At 35.7% G+C, this 14,328-nt stretch overlaps 1 protein-coding gene across 3 annotated transcripts in view; it reads left to right on the top strand.

Annotated features, from left to right (window-relative positions):
• The window catches only part of SGTB (small glutamine rich tetratricopeptide repeat co-chaperone beta), a 50,307-nt gene that overhangs the window by 17,913 nt on the left and 18,066 nt on the right, over positions 1 to 14,328 (top strand). The window lies entirely within an intron of this gene.

Raw genomic sequence — 14,328 nt, 5'->3', positions numbered from 1 at the left:
AGTATTATTTTTTAATAAATTGATAGATGTACCTTACTTTGCCTTACTTTGCTTTGTCCTACTGGTGGACATTGAAGGTGTCTTTTTTTTTCAATATTATAAAGCTGAAATGAACGTCTTTGTTTCTAAAATTATTTTCTGGACTTAAGATTTTCTAGACTTTGTATCTATCCTTGGAAATGCACTCAGTTGGTCTAACGGGATAAACATTTAAAAATTTGTTGATGCTAATTTCAAAATTGTTCCGGCTTCTTTGAAAATATTTTGAAAATTCTTTTCTTCCCCTAGGATATGTGAGTTATCTGTTTTTACCACACCCTTATCAGCACTAAGTACTTGAATTATTATTTATTATTGTTAATTTAATATTATTCTTATTTTAATAATGATTTGTAATTTACATTTAATTACTGGTGAGGTTGGACATTTTCAAATGTTGGCCATTTGTGTTTTTTTTTTTTTTTTTTTCTCTATAAATTATTTGTACCTGTGTCAGGCCTCAGCCTGTTTGACCTCAGACATTCCTTTCCTTCCCTTTTCTGCCCTTTTTAACAGAGGGTCTGACCCCTGCAGGCTGTATTTCCCAGGCTCCTTTGACACCTGGGTTTTGTCTGTGTTCAGCCGTGGGAGGTACTGGCAGGAGATTGGAGCACAGAAGGAACGCAGAAGTTGGGTATTTCTTCCCCTCTTTTTACATCAGGGTGTTTATCCAGCAGGGGCTGCTCCTCCTCCTTGTCTCCAGCTCCCACCCAAGACACCCACTATGGTCCCAGCTTTTTCCAGGTGACATTGGGTTTTGGACTCTGCACTCTGTTCTGTCTTAGGGATGGTAACGGCTTCCTGCTGTTGCTCATCTCTGCATTGATGCACAGCCCCCTGTTTGGCATCTCAGCTCTCCCATCAGCTATGTAATGAATTCCCTGCACTAAATTTTTTAAATATTAAAATTCCAGTAGAACTTCCTGCACTGATGGAAATGTTCTGTATCTGCATTGTCCAGTACAGTAGCCACTAACCACAGTGGCTGTTAAGAACTTGAAATATGGCTAGTGCAATGGAGAAACTAAAATTTTGATGGTTAATTAATTTAAGGTCAACTTAATTAAATTTAAATAGCCATATGTGGCTTGTGGCTGCTCTACTGGACACCATAGCTCTATATTAAAGATAAAATCCCTTCATCCTAATTGTATAGCTTATTGTTTGCCTTTTAATGTTTTTCATATGTAAAAGTTTTAAATATTTATGTAGACAAATTTGTTTATCTTTGCTTTTGCATTTTATTACAGTGTTTTTAGGCTGAAAGCTCTCTGCATTTACAGACTTAGCAAATAACTTTTATTTTTTATTTTTTCCTTTGTGTTTAAATTTTGTCATGCCAAGTCTATTTTGGTCACTGATATGACTATTTTAATCAATCTGAAGCATTTTATGACAGATTTATAAAAATTACCTTTTATTATATAGTAAGTTCTTAGATTTGAAAGAGCTCTTCATGCTAATTTGTTCCAATCTTTCATTGAGTTATTTTGATCATATTTAGGGTATTCATACCCTTATGAGATAGTCCTTCTCTCCCACCTTTTCTTTTGTGGTTATATCTGTTAGAAAAGTCTTCCTTGACACTGATTTTGTTTCCTTGTAGCTCCTGTAGCTTCTCTCAATTGACTTTATTTTTATTCTTATGGACAATTACAGAATAAGTGTGATTCTTCTTTTTCATGACAGTACCTTACATTTTTGAAGTTTGCTACTGTGTTCGTTTAATTCTTGCGTCCGCATTAAATGTTCACAGCTTTTTCCATTGTACCTCACATAGGTCAGTTTTAAATCTTACACTTTTGCTCTAAACTTGTTCCAGGTTACCTGTGTCTTTACTCTGTAGTTCCCAGAAGTTAGCACAGCATATCTGGCATTGGTCTGACTAGAACAGTCTTGTAGAGTGCTCATTTAACCTACTTCTAGATAACATAGTTATATATTAGTGTTTTGTAGCATTATCTATTAAATTTGTATTTTGCTTTGGTTTTATTAAAGCCTGTCCTTTTTCACACACTCTCTCTCCCCTGCCACTCAATCGTACATTCATTTGACAGGTTCTTGCCCAACACCTGCTGTGCACCGTGTTGTCACAGGAGGTAAAGGTGGTTGTTTGGACTCAAATGCAGGATCTTATATTTTATCCTTACGGGATTTTATCTTGTTAGTCTTTTATTTACATGTCCCTTAATCGGTCGGGATAAATTGTAAAGTACTATATTTGCTTTTGCTCCTAGCTTCATGTCAACCACAAACTTGACAAGAGCACCGTATATGACATTATATCAGTTACAGAGTCACCTAGGGGAGCAGTCATGGGGAAGTGGTTAAGAGCAGGGGTTCTGACCCACACTCTCTGGATTCTAATTTCTGGCTCTTCCACTTACATATATGTGACCTTGAGCAAATTATCCTAACATCTTAGTTTCCCCATTGGTAAAATGTGGATAATAGTATTTATCTCATCGCATTGTTGTAGAGATCAAATAGTTAATATATATAAAGTGCTAGGAAAGTGTCTAGTAAAGAGTATTGTACACAGCAGTAGCTATTATCATTATTATTTATGCAATCTGGGGTTTTTGCCTTAATCAGATTATGAAGAGAGATCCAAATTTATCGGGGTCCAAATACATTGTCAGTTGTTTTTCTCTGAGTTACCAGTCTGGTGGTAATCCCGATAAAATAGAAAGGAAATGATGTTAGCCTCGTAGGACTTGTTCTGAATTAATCTAACGTTATTTTCCTTCTTTTTTTTTTTTTTGATCTCTAACATTTTTTTAGTGAAAATTTAGAAAAATCAAGGAGATTTACAGTGAATATGCATATATCCACACCAAGATTTTGCCATTAATATTTTAGTATATTTGCTATATCAATATTTATTCATCTATCTGTGCCCATCTTATTTTTGATGCATTTCAAGGTAAATTGCAGCCATCAGTACACTTTCCCCCTAAATATTTTAGTATGCATGCCATTGACTACAGTTCAATATTTTACATTCTTTTCTTTTGAGGTAAAATTTACATGCAATAAAAAGCCCAGATCTTAACCGTATGTTCACTAAATTTTGACAAATGCATACACCTATATAACTCACCACCCCTATCAAGATAGTAAAGATTATCACCAGCCCGGGAAGTTCTCCCTGCCTGTTCAGAGTCAGTTGCCTAAAACACTCGCCAGAGAAAACCACTGTTTTGTTTTGTTTTGTTTTTCCACCATAGATTAGATTTGTCTCTGTTAGAATTTCACATAAAAGGAATCATACTATGTATACCCTTGTGTGTGAGACCTTTTTTACTTGACATAATGGTTTTGACATTCAGTCCTGTTGTTGCATGGTTCTTTTTTTTAAACTGCTCAGTAATGGTTGTTTGAATGCATCACCATTTGTTTAGGCATTTTCCTATTCATAGGCACCCAAGCTGCCTTTAGTTGTTGTTGTTGTTGTTTTTTGTGTTTTGTCCAGATTTTAGAGTTGTTATTTTTGGAAGCATGGGATCCATAAGGAATTTAGTTGGCCATACTGAAAACCTACATTTTCTGTCTTCTCACACACACACACACACACACACACACACACACACACAAATCACTTTGTTAATCTGTTCTAATAATCCAGCTCAGAAAAATAGAAAATCCAAATAATTTGTGGAGAATTAATTTCCCAAGTTCTGCTTTTATGGTTGAATTTTATTCTCTGTAATCAGATGACTAGACATGTTTTCATTTAGCGTATGAAATCTTGAAATAAATACATTTAATACTGCACAGAATGTTATGACCAGGTATAAATGTTATCAGAAAATTGATTATTTATAGAGCTCCGTAAGCCATATACTTTTAACTATTAATATGATGAATCTGAACCTGGATAAATCATTTATTTTTAATGAGATTAGTGTTTGTTAATAGTCGCATGTCCACTAGTACAGTATTAGAAGAGATTCTTGGCAGTACCTGTACTTGCTTTTCATTTAATTATTGTTAAATTGAAATGAATAATTATGCTTCTTTTTTGCATTTAAATAATATCTTCTTCCCTGAGGAGTTCAGTAATAGAGTATGCAATTTAATATTAAATAATTAGAAAACTTTATTTGTATATGTATTGCAAATATTAAATAAAGCTTTAGGAACTTTTTTTGACTCTAGTGGTTATAAATATCTCAATAGCCTGTAGTTTGCCAACTACCCCTTGCTGTTTTTCTTAGCCAGCTGACTGCCACGAGTTGGAAGCTCAGAATAGCAGATCTAAATCTTTCTTTTGATATTCATTTTCACAGTTTATTACTAATCAAAATATTGTTCGCATATTAAACTTGCTAGGATGAACCAAAGTTTACTTTTTATGGAAGTGACTTTTTTATATGATTAGAAAACAATCAATTGGTATATTTCTTAAGCATGAATCTTTCTTTTCTAGACTTAATCTTCTATTTTGGGCTTTTAGGATCCTAATGATGCTTTAGGCTCAGCTCAGATACCAGGACAACATGAGTCCTTCCTTGAAAACCTGTTATTTAGTTTTGCTTTTATTCTATGTTCCTAGCACTTACTATGATATATAACACTTATATAAGTTTATAATATATGTTCTGCCTTATAATTATATGCATACTTGTTTTATTTCTTCAGCTGAAGGGCAGAGATTGCATCTTGTATCTATTCATATTCCCTGTAATACCTAGCACTGTGCCTCACAAGAGTTCAGCCAATTTTTGTTGGATGCATGGAAGACTATAGAAGAAATATAAGAAATTTCCAGTGATGTTGAAGTGACCAGACACTCAAATTAACACTTGTATACATAAAACAACAAATGATTTATAGGTCTAAAATATTTCCAAGTATTTTATAATATGAAATGATATTTCATATTAAACTCGCTAGTTTTCCATGTCTTCCGTCCCTAAACAGTACAGATCTTCCTCGACTTACGATATTACATCCCGATAAACTTGAAAATGTCATAAGTCGAAAATGCATTTAATACACCTAACCTACTGACACAGCTTAACCTAGCCTATCTTAAATGTGCTCAGAACACTTACATTAGCCTCACAGTTGGGCAGAATCATCTAACACAAAGCCTATTTTATAATAAAGTGTTGAATGTCTTGTGTAATTTATTGAATACTGTACTGAAAGTGAAAAGCAGAATGGTTGCATGGGTACAGAACGATTGTAAGTGTGTCATTGTTTACCCTTGTGATCGCATGGTTGACTGGGAGCTGCACCTCGCTGCCACTGCCCAGCATCACGAGGGAGTATCATGCCACTTATCACTAGCTCTGGAAAAGATCAACATTCAAAATTTGGAGTATGGTTTTTATTGTATGAGTATTGCTTTTGCACCATCGTAAAGTCAAAAAATTGTAAGTTAAACCATTGTAAGTCAGGGGCCATCTGTATTCTTATAGGTATTTCTTTTGTACAGCCTCATTGCTGAGTTCATTACCTTACACAGAATCATCTCCTGTTTCTGGGATGGATAGGTGGTTCAATGACTGAGTCAATAAATGGAATTAAAGATATCGGGAAAGAGAGTGCATGATGGAAAGAATTTGTCTGGAAGGCCTCTCACATGATGGGGAATTTGAATTGAAGGTGGATTTGGTGGACAGGTAGAACTGGGATAAACAGAGGATAGGGGAAGGCATTTTAGGTTGTAGAGCGTAGTTTAAAATGCAAAATTAGGAAGCATCAGGGCATTGTACCAAGAAATGCTGGTGACAGCGTGAGCTCTCAGAAAGATGGGAACAGAGACCTCATTGTTTTGCATTTTGTTTTCTTCCACCTCCATAAGCAGCATATAGTCATTGGGTTCAGTGGGACTTGTCTTTGGTTTGATGAACTTAGAGTTGAATCTCAGTTCAGCCACTAACTAGCTGTGTGACCTTGGGTAGCCACTAAACCTTTCTGAGCCTCAATTTCCTCACTTGTAAAATAGAGATAATACTAACCGCTTCACAGGGTAGTTGTGAAGAGCAGTGATATGTGTGTGTGTATATATATATATATATATATATATATGTCATAGTTCTAGGCTTTCAATATTTGTTTCTTTCAAAAACAATGTAATTCCTCATTGTAGGAGTAGGCTTTTGCTATAATTTATTTATATGTGATATACAGTATGGGAAATGTTAAGTACCTGTAATTTTTTTTTTGCCTTATTTCCTATAAAAATAGAGCACAAGTTATATTCATGCTCTCGCTCTAACAAGGTAAAGAAAGCGAGGGTGTCTGAAAACATGATGACTCTGACTGTTTTGTTCTGCTGGAGTATCATTAGTTATGCCCTGATAACTAGACAGCAGGGTAAGAGAGAGCAGACCACATTGTTATTCAGTTCAGACACTGGCGTGTTTGGCTGCATCTCACAGAAGCTTCAAATATAGCCTGATTTCTCTTCCCTTTCCTGGATGCAGATTCAGACGCCTCTCCTCTTTCTTTTGTGAGCTGCACAAATCTGCTTTCATTCCAGCTTGCAGTTTGTGATCTAAAGCTAAAGCTGTCAGTGTTGAAACATAGTCATACTCTTTCCTTCTGCCCACTCTTCTTTCTGGGTCTGATTCTCCCAGCTTTATTCCTTGTTTTATTATCAGTATCTGAAGCTAAATATCAGGGAGTCTTCCTCTTTGTTTCCCTTTTCCATATACGTCCCAAATAGCTCATTTTTCCCTCTTTCATTTCCATCCAGATTCTTAACTTTTGCTAAACTAGTGCAATAGTAACTTCAATTGGCTTCCCATTTCTACTTGCAGCCTCCACTCCAGTCTTCTGTCAAAATGATTGTTCTAAAATATGAAATTAATTGTCTAACTCTTGCTTTCTGTTCACTAGTTCCAAATACCGTGATCAGATTTAAGCTCCTCTGGATGATACATCAGATCTTTTATAATATAAGCTCTCTCTTTTCTTTTAACTTTATTATCCTCACTATTCTTCTTACCCCATTCCTCTCCTCTGCTCTCTATGCCCATGTAACGTGAAATTTACTGATTTCCTAAGAATGCCATGTTGGGACATCTCTTCATGCTTTTATGTGCTTCTTTCTCTGCATAGAATATTTCCTACCTTATCTAATTGGGCAAATTCCTGTCATTCTTCAAGACCCTGTTAGATGTTGCATCTTTTGGGAAGACTTTCTTAATTTCTTCTCTCTTCAACCTCCCCTTCCCTGCCATGCCCTATGGAGTGGTGCTGTTCAATATGGTAGCTTCTATCCACATTTGGCTGTTCAAATGTAAATTAATTACAATAAATAAAAAATTTAGTTCCTCAATTGCAGTAGCATATTTCCAGTGCTCTTTAGTCACATGTGGCTAGGGACTGCTGTATTGGATAGCACAGGTAAAGAACTTGTCTATCACAGAAAGTTCTATTAGACAGCTCTGCATACAGTTAACCATATCTTTCTCTGTGTTGCCTCTTCCTTTGATATCTCCACTGTTGCACTTATCATACTATTTATTTATTTACATGTCTGTTTTCCTATTAGACAGTGAATGTTTGAGGGCAAAGATATAGCCTCTTCATTTCTGTATACTTGATTTTGAGCTGGATTTAGCATATTGCAGGTGTTCAACAAAATTTTGAGTTGAATTGATTCAGTGAATTTTAGAAGGGAGAATTGCCTCTACTTGAAGACTTCTAATGGTGAAACAGTCACATGGCAGCATGTTGCATATATATATTCACAAATAATACATATTTATTATATATAATAATTTTATATGATATATATTTATTTAGGGAAACAAATTTCAACATATTTAAAACCTATTTAAACTTACTGGAAGAGAAATACAATGAACATCCATATATGTTTACCCTAGAGTTAATAGTAGCTAACACTTTGCCGTGTTTACTTCCTCTCTCTTTCTTGCTCTCTGTCTCTCTACAAGGGTGTGTTTGTGTGTGTGTGTGTGTGTGTGTGTGTGTGTGTGTACACACACATATAAAATTTTCTTGCTGATCCCAAATACTTTAGTTATATCTCCTAAGACATAACCTGCATAACTACCCTACGATTCACATGTAAGAAAATTAGCATTAGTATTGAAATTTTTCCACTTGTCCCCCAAATACCGTCTATAGCTATGTTTTTCGATCCAGAATCCAATCAGGGACCACACGTTGCATTTTGATATATCACTTTAGTCTCTTTTAATCTAGAAAATATTCCTGTCTTTTTTGGTTGTACATTTTTCATGACATAGACTTTTCCAAAGAGTTAAGGCCAGTGATTTTATAGAATGTGCCATATTCTGGATATGTGTGATGGCTTCCTCTTGATTAAATTTAGGTTACATTTTGGCATGAAACCTACATAAATACTTTGTATACCATTTATTGCATTATATTAGGAGGCCCATAATTTCAAACTGTCCCACTGATGGTGATTCTGATATTTATATCTTAAGGTGGTGACTACCATATCTTTCTATTACTCCTTTTATAATTAAAAATAATGTATGAGGAGCTTCCCTACGATGGCTGAGTAGGAAGACCCTGAACTCGTCTCCTCCCATAGGCACACCAAAATTAGAACTGCTTACAGAGCAAATATCTAGGAGGATGACCTGAACACTAGCAGAAAAGATTTTCCACAACTGAAGATATAAAGAAGGAGCCACATTGAGGAGGGGCAGAGATGTGGTATAGGCAGGATACACAACCTCAGGTTGATGACCCACAGACAAGAAAGATACTTCAACTACAGAGGTCCTCCTCAAGGAGTGAGGAGTCCAAGCCCCACCTTGTGTTCCTCAGCCTAGAGGTTCTGAACCAGGAAGGCGAGTCCCCAGAAAGTCTGGCTTTGAAAACTACAAGGGCTTACATTTGGGAGAGCTGGAGGGCTGTAGGAAAGAGGGACTCCACTCTTACTGGGCGCATGCAAAATCTAACACCCTCAGGGTCCCAGTGCAGAGGCAGTAGTTTGAAAGGAGCCTGGGTTAGACCCACCTGATGGTCTTAGAGAGCCTCCCAGAGAGGCAGGAGGCAACTGTCTGTCTGGGGACAGAGACACTGGTAGCAGCCATTTTGGGGAGATTGTTCTACTGTGATGAGACTGGCACTGGGATGTGCCATTTTGGAATCCTCCCTCCAGCCTGTTAATGCTGGAGGCTAGCACTGCCTACCAGCATGCCCATAGTAGTCAGCCCACCACAACAGAAGAGTGCCCACGGCCCACATAGAGGGCACTCTTAGATCGTATAGCCTGGTGATCAGAAGGGAGCATGATGTTGGGCCCCATAGCACATCTCGTACGTAAAGCTACTTCTCCAAGATTGGGAGATATAAGTGACCTACCTAATACATAGAAATAAGCAGAGAGAGTTAGGCAAAATGAGGAGACAAAGGAATATGTTCCAAACAAAGGAACAAGACAAAACCTCAACAAAAGAACTAAACGAAGTGGAGATAAGCAATCTACCTGATAAAGAATTCAAGGTAATTATCATAAAGATGCTTACTGCAGTTGGGAGAAGAATGGATGAACACAATGAGAATTTCAACAAAGACTTAGAAAATATAAAAGAATGAAACAGAGTTGAATAATAAAATACAATAACTAGAATAAAAAATACATTAGAAAGAATCAACAATAGATTAGATGATAAAGAAAAATGGATCAGCAATCTGAAAGACAGAGTGGTGCAAATCACCCAAGCTGAACAGAAAAAGAGAAAAAAAAATTTAAAAAAATGAGGATAGTTTAAGGGACAATCAAGTGTACTAACATTTGCATTAAAGGGGTACAAGGAGGAAAAGAGAGAGGGAAGGGGGCAGGTAACTTATTTGAAGAAATAAGTTAGCTGAAAATTTCCCTAACCTGGGGAAGGAAACAGGAAAGAAACAGGTCCAGGAAGCACAGAGTCCCAAACAACATGAACCCAAAGAAATTCACAGCAAGACACATTATAAATAAAATGGCAGAAAATAAAGGTAAAGGGAGAATCTTAAAAGCAACAAGAGAAGCTACTAGTTACATACAACAGAACTCCCATAAGGTTATGAGCTGCCTTTTCAGCACAAACTTTGCAGGCCAGAAGGGAGTGGCATGATATATTCAAAGTGCTGAAAGAAAAAAAACCTACAACCAAGAATACTTGGCAAGATTATCATTCAGAATTGAAGGAAAGATAAGAGTTTTACAGACAAGCAAAGATAAGAGTTCAGCACTACTAAACTGGCTTTACAAGAAATGTTAAAGGGACTGCTCTAAGTGGAAAAGAAAAGGCCACAACTAGAAATATGAAAATTATGAAAGGAAAAATCTCATTGGTATAGGCAAACACACACTAAAGGTAGTGGATCAACAGTCTATAAAGCTACTATGAAGCTTAAAAGACAAAAGTAGTAAAATTATATCTAAAATAATTACTTAAGTGAATCACAAAATAAAAAGACGTAAAATATGACATCCAAAACATCAAATGTTGGTGGAGAGGATTAAAAATGTAGTGCTTTTAGAACGCGCTTGAACTTAAGCAACCATCAACTTAAAATAGACTACAGTGTACAAAGGTTGTTGTATATGAACCTCGTGGTAACCACAAACAAAAAACCTGTACAGATACAAAAAAATTAAAAGGAATAAAGACACAACACTGAAGAAAACAATTAAATCACAAGGAAAGAGAATAAGAGAAGAAAAAGAAACAGAGGAACTACAAATACAACTAGAAAACAATTAACAAAATGGCAGTAAGTACGTACCTATCAATAATTACTTTAAATGTAAGTGGACTCTATGCTCCAGTCAGAAGACTTAGGGTGGCTGAATAGAGAAAAGAACAAGACCCATATACATGCTGCCTACAAGAGACTCAATTCACATATAAAAACACACACAGACTGAAAGTGAAGGGATGGCAAAAGGTATTCAATGGAAATGGAAATGAAAAGAAAGTTGGGGTAGTAATACAAATGCGAGACAAAATAGACTTTAATACAAAGGCTGTAACTAGAGACAGGAAAGGACATTACATAATGATAAAGAAATCAACCCAACAAGAAGATATAATTGTGAATAGATATACACCCAACATAGGAGCACCTAAACACATAAAGCAAATATTAACATAAAGGGAGAAATTGTTAATAATACAATAATAGTAGAGGACTTTAACACCCCACTTACATCAATGGACAGATCATCCAGAAAGAAAATAAGGAAACACTGGCCTTAAGTGACATATTAGACCAGATAAATGATATATATAGAACACTCCATCCAAAAGCAGCAGAATACACATTCTTTTCAAGTGCACATGGAACATTCTCCAGGCTAGGCCACAAAACAAGTCTCAGTAAATTTAACAAACTTGAAATCATATCAAGCATCTTTTCTGACCACAATGCTATGAGACGAGAAATCAACTGCCAGGAAAAAGCTACAAAAAACACAAGCTTGTGAAGGCTAAATAATGTGCTACTAAACAACCAGGGGGTTACTGAAGAAATAAAAGAGGAAATAAAAAATACCTGACAAATGAAAATTGAAACACAGTGATCTAAAAACTATGGGACTCAGCAAAAGCAGTTCTAAGAGGGAAGTTTGTAGTGATACACACCTATCTCAGGAAATTTAAAAAATCTCAAACAATCTAACCTTACACTTAATGGAAATAATAAAGAAGAACAAACAAAACCCAAAGTTAGTAGAAGGAAAGAAGTAATAAAGATATGAGCAGAAATTAATGAAGTAGAGACTTTAAAAAAAAGAAAAAAATCAATGAAACTAAGAGCTGGTTCTTTGAAAAGATAAACAAAATTAATAAACCTTTATCCAGACTTATCAAGAAAAAAAAGAGAGATGGCCCAAAGAAACAAAATCAGGAATGAAAGAAGAGAAGTTACAACAGACACCACAGAAAGACAAAGAATTATAAGATATTATTATGAACAAATATACACCAATGAATTGGACAACCTAGAAGAAATGGATAAATTCCTAGAAATGTACAATCTTCCAAGACTGAACTAGGAAGAAATAGAAAATATGAACAGACCAATTATCGGTAATGGAATTGAATCAGTAATTAAAAAAAAAAAACCAAAAAACTCCCAACAAACAAAAGTCTAGGACCAGGAGATTTTCAGGTGAATTCTACCAAACATTTAAAGAAGAGTTAACAGCTGTCCTTCTCAAAAATTTGAAGAGGAAAGAATGCTTCTGAACTTATTTTATGAGGCCAGCATCACCAAAACCTGATACCAAAACCAGACAAAGACACCACAGAAAAAGAAAACTACCTGCCAATATCACTGATGAACATGGATGTAAAAATTCTCAACAAGATACTAGCAATTTGAATTCAACAAGACCATAAAAGGATCATACACACTATGATCAACTGGGATTTATCCCAGTGATGCAAGGATGGTTCAATGTCTGGAAATCAATCAATATGATATACCACATAAACAGATTGAAGAATAAAAGTCATATGATCATCTCAATAGATGCAGAAAAAGCTTTTGACAAAATTCAACATCCATTTATGATAAAAAGTTTCAACAAAGTGGCTATAGAGGGAACATACCTCAACACAATTAAGGCTATCTGTAGCAAACCCACAGCCATCATCATCCTCAATGTTGAAAAGCTGAAGTCATTTCTTCTACAATCAGGAACAAGACAGGGATACCCACTCTCACCACTTTTATTCAACATAGTTTTGGAAGTCCTAGCCAGGTCAGTCAAACAAGAAGAAGAAATAATAGGAATCCAAATTGGAATGGAACAGGTAAAACTGTCACTGTTTACAGATGACATGATACTATATATAGAAAGCCCTCAAGACACCACCAAAAACTATTAGAACTAATAAATGAATTCATTAAAGTTGCAAGATACAAAATTAATATATGGAAGTCTGTTGCATTTCCATACACTAGAGATGGACTAACAGATTAAGAAAACAATCCCATGTATAACTGCATAAAAAAGAATAAAATATGTAGGAATAATTCTAACTAAGGTGGTGTAAAAGACCTGCACTCGGGAAACTATAAGACATTGATGAAAGAAATTGAAGATGATACTAACAGATGGAAGGATATACTGTGCTCATGGATTGGAAGAATTAGTATTGTTAAAATGACGATACTACTCAAAGCGATCTGCAGATTCAGTGCAATCCCTATCAAAATACCAATGGCATTTTCTACAGGACTAGAACAAATAATTTTAAAATTTGTATGGAAATAATTTTAAAATTTGTATCCAAAAGACCCTGGATAGCCCAAGCAATCTTGAGAAAAAAGAACAAATCTGAAGGTATCATGCTCCCTGTTTTCAAACTAAACTACGAAGCTAAAGTAATCAAAACAGGGCTTCCCTGGTGGCGCAGTGGTTGAGAGTCCACCTGCCGATACAGGGGACATGGGTTTGTGCCCCGGTCCGGAAGGATCCCACATGCCGCGGAGCAGCTGGGCCCGTGAGCCATGGCTGCTGAGCCTGTGCGTCCGGAGCCTGTGCTCCGTGACGGGAGAGGCCACAGCAGTGAGAGGCCTGTGTACCGCCAAAAAAAAAAAAAAATAAATAAAATAAATAAATAAATAAAGTAATCAAAACAGTAGGGTACTGAAACAAAACCAGACACAGATCAATGGAACAGTATAGAGAGCCCAGAAATAAACCCACACTTACATGGTCAATTAATCTACATCAAAGAAAGTAAGAATATACAATGGGGAAGAGGCAGCCTCTTTAATAAATTGTACTGGGAAAACTGGACTAGTTTCTCACACTGTATATCAATACAAAAATAAACTCAAAATGAATCGAAGAATTAAACCTAAGACCTAAATCATGAAACTCCTGGAAGAAAACATAGGCAGTACACTCTTTGATATTGATCTTAACAATATTTTTTTGGATCTGTCTCTTCGAGCTAGGGAAACAAAAGCAAAAGTAAGCAAATGAGACTACATCAAACTAAAAATCCATTGCAGAGCAAAGGATACCATCAGCAAAATGAAAAAGCAGCCTACTGAATGGGATAAGATAATTTGCAAATGATATATCAGATAATGGGTTACTATTCTAAACATACAAAAAACTCATACAATTCAGCATCATTAAAACAACCCAATTAACAAATGGGCAGAGGACCTGAATAAACATTTTTCTGAAGAAGATATACAGTTGGCCAACAGACACATGAAAAGATGCTCAACATCACTAATTATTAGAAAAATGCAAATCAAAACTACAATGAGGTATCACCTCACACCAGTTAGAATGGGCATCATCAGAAAATC

Source organism: Physeter macrocephalus, chromosome 8 (genome assembly GCF_002837175.3).
Source record: "Physeter macrocephalus isolate SW-GA chromosome 8, ASM283717v5, whole genome shotgun sequence".
In the NCBI taxonomy this organism is placed as follows: Eukaryota; Metazoa; Chordata; class Mammalia; order Artiodactyla; family Physeteridae; genus Physeter; species Physeter macrocephalus.
The sequence above is the reverse complement of the archived record's forward strand: the minus strand, read 5'-3'. Positions and strand labels throughout refer to the sequence as shown.